The sequence below is a fragment of the Pinus tabuliformis genome, chromosome 2_2, assembly GCF_031772625.1.
Source record: "Pinus tabuliformis cultivar Carrire ecotype Pingquan chromosome 2_2, CPIR1, whole genome shotgun sequence".
Classification (NCBI taxonomy): Eukaryota; Viridiplantae; Streptophyta; class Pinopsida; order Pinales; family Pinaceae; genus Pinus; species Pinus tabuliformis.
The window spans coordinates 257,210,360-257,217,795 of NC_142300.1; the positions used below are offsets into that span (position 1 = coordinate 257,210,360).

A 7,436-nucleotide genomic window follows, 5' to 3' on the forward strand; every position below is an offset into this window, starting at 1 on the left:
GTTAGAATCCCTTGGTGAGAGATAACAGTCCATGGTTGGATTACAACCTATAGGAGAAACTATTGTTTAAGGGAGGACAGTTATGCATGCCTGACTGTTCGATGAGAGAGAATATTATTCGGAAGAAGCATAGGGGAGGTCTGGCTGTACATTTCGGCATGGACAAGACACTCAAGCAGCGCAGTCATTTCTACTTTTGGTCAAAGATGCGAAGAGATTTACAGTGATTTGTGGCCGGATGTAAAGTGTGCTGGTTGGCGAAGGGTCACAGTCAAAACACTGGACTATACACACCGATACCTGTTCCAGGCAGACCGTGGGACTCATTCAACTTGGACTTTGTCTTAGGTCTATATAAGACATAGCGAGGTTACAACTCGGTGATGGTAGTAGTGGATAGATTCTCGAAAATGGCGCATTTCATACCTTACAGAATAACCAGCGATGCCACTCACGTGGCCCACTTGTTTTTTATAGAGATTGTCAGGTTACACGGGTTGCCTAAGTCTATTCTGTTGGACAAGGATGTGAAGTTTACAAGACACTTTTGGCATACCCTGTGGAAGAAAATGGATACACAGTTGAGTTACAGTTCTGCTTATCTTCCGCAAACCAACAGACAAACAAAAGTTGTAAACAGGAGTCTAGGAAACCTGCTACGAAGCCTAGTTGGAGAGAATTTGCAGATGTGGGAGTGATTGTTGGCACAGGTAGAGTTTGCTTATAACGACTCGCCTAACCGCAACACAGGCTTCAGTCCATTTCAAATCCTGTACGGCATGCATCCTCGCGGAGTGCATGAGTTGCGAAATCTTGGGCTGCAAGAGAGGCAAAGCGCAAATGGGGAAGATTTCACTAACGCGATGAGAGATTTTCATGAGCAGGTAAAAATCAAATTACAGGAAAGCAGCCTAAAGTATAAACAACAAGAAAAATTGAGGAGAAGGGAAGTACATTTTAATGTGGGAGATGAAGTCCTCGCACATTTGCGCAAGGAACACTTCCCTAGGGGTACATACAATAAGTTAAAGTATATAAATATAGGACCCTGAAAAGTCCTTTAGAAATTTTCGGCAAATGCCTATGAGATACAGCTGCCACCCAGAATAGGCATTTCACCTATATTTAATGTAGCAGATCTGTTTCCCTACACGGCTGACCCAGAAGAGAAGGAAGAAGATGGAACCACGTTGCCTACATGGAATACCCAGCATGGAGGAGAAGCTTGGATGAGACCGAGGCCTTACGTTCAGCCTCCTGAGATTGAGTGCATTCTCGATACTTAGGTGGCCAAACGAACTCGGTGGAAGGAGTTTCTGCAATACCTCGTCAAGTGTAAGAATCGTCCTATCGAGGACAGTTCGTGGCTCGATGCCAGGCAGATTGAGCAGACAGGTTCTTCAGTTGAGGAGCTCATGGACCGGAGTCATGATTTTCTTTTGCCCGGGAGCCTGATGCAGGAGCATCCAGTTCAGGTACCATGACCAAGTGTCGGTCTTTTCTAGGTCGAAGAGTTGAGTTAACTTTTTATTTGTCTTTATGTTAGTTGACAGAATAGGAGGTAGGATTTTTATTTTTATTTTAATCTCTAAATTAGTTAAGGGTAGGTTTGATCGGTTAGGGTTAAGCGCGTTGATTCTGTGGGTGACCTCCTTCCTGGTTGCTGATGATTGAATGTCATGTTTCAATTAATAATTGTCCTCATTAGTTTTAAAAAGAAAAAGACAAATGTGTTTAAAAGGAAAATCTTGTCATAAGGACAGAACCGAATGACTAATAACCATATAACTGTAAAGTCTATAACTGAAAGGCAATTGTACAGTTTCATTAACTGGAACCATAAACATATAAATGTAACAGGACAAATCATGTGAGGGGTTCAATACCTCTCGCACTTGAATAATAACAATAACAGAGAAACTAAGTTCTTTCCATCTGTATGTTCTACTGTACTCTATTGTGTTTTCCAATTGATGACTATCTGAGTAGACAACTAACTGTACATAGATTCTTGAAATTAATTATTTTTTCTTTCCTTAGAAAAAGAACCAGTTCCCATAACGAGACAGAAGAACAGATACAATACGAGGGTTTATAATTCATTTGTAGAAAACAGTGAAGATAGACCAACAGTGATACAAACAGTTTCGATACAGGCCAAGAACACACGGCCGAACGAAAACTTCCACCATACATATAAGTTGACACTCATACAAAATTACCAGCATATCTACAGCGTTCGTGCACGTTCATATAATCACAAGCAAAACTGAAGAATCATAACTACAGTTCAGGCCAGGCATTCAGAGTAAACCAAAAGCAAATGTCATTCAGGTAAATCAAAACCAAATTCCATTATATTTTCCAGAAGGATTTTTCTTTCAAAATTGCAAAGTCTAGTGTATAGTAGTTACATAGTAGTACTGTAAAAAAAGAGCCCTAAACGTTCAAACCGTGAACAACAAACCCTAGGTGCGGGCTTCGAGAGAAAATTGCATCCACATACATAAGATGGCAGTCAACGAAATAGTGGAAGTCCAGACCTCAAAACGATAGAGCATCACTCACAGCGTGAGTCAAACGACAAGCATTGAGCCATAAGACCAGACAGCCTAAACTAAAACAAGACTCAAGACTGAGGAAAATACAAAGAAACAAATCTTACTGGACCAGACCGAGGCATACAGTGCCGAGACCTCCAACCGCAAACCCTCAACACCTGTACAGCGAATGACACACAGGTGTTAGCAAATGTAATGTTGCCAAAGTGAAAGTACAGAACCTGGAGAGAACCAACAATGAAAGTTGCATCCACTTTACCTGAGAATTTGTAGTGAGAGCTAAAGACAGACATTCCACCCAAAGTTCCGACTAACTGTGGAGACAAAGGAGCAAACCAGGTCATAAGCTGTGGAAAGAGAATCACAAATTGAAACAGAGAAGGAAGACCACCTCTGTTTTAAGCCGAGGACGAAAGAATGCCATCGAATTGAGCCTGGAGACAATCCAATCAATATGTTGCCAACCAGAATGAGAAATACCAGCACAAAACTTGAAATACAGCAGCATGTTGAACCAACAGTAGAAGGAAAACAAACCACAACAGAAATATCACTTACCCAGGCGGCTATAGGGCAAACCACAACTGCCAACGAACCAAGGTTTAAGAAAAACCACATTCACAGCAAAGAGACATTACAAAAACAACCAGAGGTGCGCCTAAGACTCGTAGCAAAGCTACCCAACAAAACTTGTAGAGCATAGCGAAGCAAACCCTTGACAAGCCAACATCAAATGACCAAAATGAACGACGAACAAAGGGTTCAGGCATAGGAATGAGCGAGAATACGAAATCCGAGGCAAGTACCCATTCATTTTTGTGTAATTGAATGCCACATAATACAAACCCAAAATATCTGATGGCGCATTCCTTCCACGCGTAATCACAACCGAATTATTCAACCAAACATATAATCACCACATTAATCATTTTAATTACGACAGACTGTAAAGTGTTGGGTTGGTCCCATCAATGGGGCTACAACTAGAGCAGTGGCTCTCAGGCAAAGCCAGGAAGCGTGTGTGGAAAACTTACCAGAGGGACATGTGAGGCCATGACTTCTCTCTGGAAGTCAAGGGTGCAAGAATATGGAATCAATTCAAGCGTCCTGCCAGATTTAGGAAGGGCCTACGGGCTCGGCTTGAGATGCAGCGGGACGACTTGCATATAAACCATAGTAAGGGGAATGGGTATAATGAAAGGCCCGGGGGTAAGAGTTTGAGACCCCTCCCCCCTGTTATCTGCGAGCTCTGGGATTCCCCTGCACACACGCAGACAAGTATAGAGGAGAGGACATTGATGTTTGGATAAGGTGGTGTGTTAAGAAAAGTTTGACGAATCTAACTTCTTCTGGGTGTCATCAGGCACTACTACATGTAGGGGGGTTTTAAGACAATATTTAAGATAATATTTGAGTCAATTGTCTTAACTTAAGATAAAAAGAAACTCAAATATTGTCTCTAAGCGAGTGTCTCAAAATATAATGTCTCAAAAATTTGTCTCTATAAAGACAATATAGAACACATATTATTATTGCCTCTATAAAGACAATTTGATTTGTCTCTCTAGAGACAATTTCATTTGTGTCTCTTTAGAGACAATTACATTTTTGTCTTTTTAGAGACAAATCCATAATTCAAAATATTGTCTCTCTAGAGACAATATAAAAAATTATTTAAAAAAAAGTAAATGTCCATAATTCAAACTATTGTCTCTCTAGAGACAATATAAAAAATTATTTGAAAAAAATAAATATCCATAATTCAAACTATTGTCTCTCTAGAGACAATATAAAAAATTATTTAAAAATAAATAAATGTCCATAATTCAAACTATTGTCTCTCTAGAGACAATATAAAAAATTATTTAAAAAAATTAAATGTCCATAATTCAAACTATTGAGTTAAATATGTTTCGAACGCATGAAGATATGAAAGCAAATTCAAACCGAGAAAAATTTAAACTGAATGACATGGGAGAAGATCAATTATTTCCCATGGCACTTACTTTTTCCCTTGCTAGGGCGATGTTTAGGACACTATATAACGCATGGACAGTTGCCAACGTAAAGATGAAGTAGTGGAGCTAGTTCATGCCAGTGAGGGAGACCAGAGGATACTTACCCTTGAATCAAGAGGGAATGAATAATTATCAAACTATCATAAATATCTTGAATCATATCAAATGGACTAACACGATCTAAGTAACATCTAATAGCATTGGGAAATTCGAATACGCAACATAGAGCTTGGTGTCCACCTCAGAACAATGATCGATAGCAGGAGCCATTGATTATTCCTTTTGACATGGAAGCATACTATAAGCCATTCCTTTCCGTATACAAATCTTAGAAATGGGTTTCTCTCCAATGGTCAGTAGAAACAAGATGAATCCCATAAGCATCAGTTCTGCAATCCAAAAAAGACCATTTAACATGTATTATGTCAGCCGATGTCATGTGATGCAATCTCATTCTGAAATTCTGAGAGTTTCTAAAAGATAGACTTGCTACAACGATCTGAATACTTCTTATGAATAGCTCTCAGCTTATTTCCTCCTGTATTTAGGTGAAAATTAACCATGAAATATGCACATTCCCTGGAACAATGCACATAAATGTAATTACCTCAATGTACAGAGTTAACAAAATGTGCGTACGCCTCCAGACGCTTAGTATGCACATTAGTATTAGATAAAGATTCAATTCAGACAGGGTGTTAGTATCTGAGTTCCAACATATAGTTGATCAAGAAACAATGTTCTGGCCGTAGCTGATGAACAATGCCTGCCTGTAATTGATGAAGAAATCTAAAATGTCTAGGAGTAGGATTTCTTTAGAAGTGCAAAATCATTAAAAGCATGGTGCTTTAAAAATTTTAAGGCTTACTTCAGGTCTGCATCAGAGTAGCCTATATGAAGGGTAAGTGTTTTGTTCCAACATGGATCCTTCCTCAAAGTGCATCGAGCAGTGTAGACAGCAGCAACAGCAAGCATTGATGGACTGTAGATAGTCCATGCGCTTTATGGACATATCTTGCCATGCCAAGCACTTAATGTCCAATAGGCTTATAAAGGGATAAGAGGCAAAAAGAGGAAACAGGCATATTCAACAATAAAATAATAGAACGAACGAGAAGTGAAACACAGCCAAACCACATAGCCTCCACTTCAAATATAAGTAGACAATACTGGCATCCATTGTATGATTGCAAACAACATAAATGTTTTCATGTCATTGTCAATAAAATTGAATGTAGGCTAAGAGCATCATGCTTTGAATTCCCCGAGACTCTAACCAAATATTTTTGTTGAATTTACAATTTCTTTCATCCAATTTACAATTTCTTTCAGCCATTAGGACATCAGAACATGCTGGAATAAGAACACAGGACATACTATTCATGTTCTTGAATATAACTTTAACACCATGTATAATCATAATTCCACAATGCTTGGTAAGCAATAAGAAGCACTATTTCTATACAGTTAAAAAGTGTCCATCAAAAGATTTGACACAAGTTAGCAAGACTGATGGTCCCAATGCACAATTATTTTGCCAAATCAGAAAACACACATCTTTGGGGATGCACACTACTGCAAATCTAGAAATATTTACATTAATCTAGGTGAAGAGAGCAATTCTCCTAGTTAAGCAGATAACTAACTCTCGAAATTCTTCTCTGGCATCTCCGTCACTATCTTTAAAATTTGAGAATTGTCGTCAGTAATACTTCCTTGTGTCCAGTGTTTTAACATCTGCAAGGCTGCTTTTGGCTGATCCATCGGGGCCATATGACCTGCATCATGAACCTGGTGCAGCAAAATAGAAGATTCTGTAAGGAAGAAATTATCTACTTGTACAACGAAATCAAAGATGATCATCGAGTGCCTTTTACCTTGAGAAAGCTGAGTGGTCCATAATTGGTTATTAAACCTGCTTCCTTATCGTCTACAAGGAAGGATTTTGTAGGTGCCTTCTTGAAATTCTCACTTCCAGACCAATCCATGGAATTCACCCATCTTGAATTTCCTGAAAGACACATAATTTGAACAATTAACTTTTCAATTTTGAAGATTAGACTGACAAGCCTGAAAAACACAACTGCAAATAAGTTAATAACAGACTTAACACCTAAATCATAAAGTCATTCTCCAAAACAAAAAAAATATGTTATATGTATACAGTATCATTACCTAACCAATTGCAAATGAGATCATATTCTCCTGCATAAACTAGCAACTTAACACCATCCTCCAAGAGTGTTGGAATGCCAACTTCCATATTCCGCATCCAGGAAGTAAGCATAACTTCATAAACCAAGGGGCTACAGGAGACAAGTTTTCGGCTACCAACCCCCAGGGCATCCCTAATGGAAGTTTAAGTAATTCTCCATATTTTAAAAATCATAGCACAGGCCACCATTGCACTCCTTCCGAACATCATAGTACTGCAAAATATAAAACAAAATAATGAAAACTAATATCGTAAGATATATAAAACAACGATGACAAACTACATTTTAAGATACAAAATGCTGATAAAATAAACATAATGTCTGGCTGCCCAGTATTTAGAATTTAAGTCTTACATTGATATTCCCAGCTAATGCCATAATGGAATTGAAAATTGAGGTGTACACCAAGTATGATGCAAAGCATGTGATAGTCCCTTCGGTACCTGGCAAGTTATCACACCGGCTATAATCAGAACCTACATTAAGAACCTTCGATAAAGGATCCAGCATAACATCAGCCGTAACCAGTTACTTAAAACACTTCACAAATGGTAACTAAGGATCATAAAGCAAACAAGATTTAGCCATCAAGCTTCTCACAATTTAAAACATAGTAACAAGATTTCAATAGGAACACATAC

The 7,436-nt window shown here is 38.5% G+C and overlaps 1 pseudogene across 1 annotated transcript; it reads right to left on the reverse strand.

The window, feature by feature from the left end:
* Positions 1–6,073: 6,073 nt before the first annotated feature.
* On the reverse strand, positions 6,074–7,173 carry LOC149192270 (serine carboxypeptidase-like; annotated as a pseudogene). Its single transcript, XR_016254877.1, has 4 exons — positions 7,150–7,173; positions 6,755–7,008; positions 6,457–6,590; positions 6,074–6,370 (listed from the first exon to the last, which is right to left on the reverse strand). The product of XR_016254877.1 is annotated as a serine carboxypeptidase-like (transcript).
* Between the last annotated feature and the right edge of the window lie 263 nt (positions 7,174–7,436).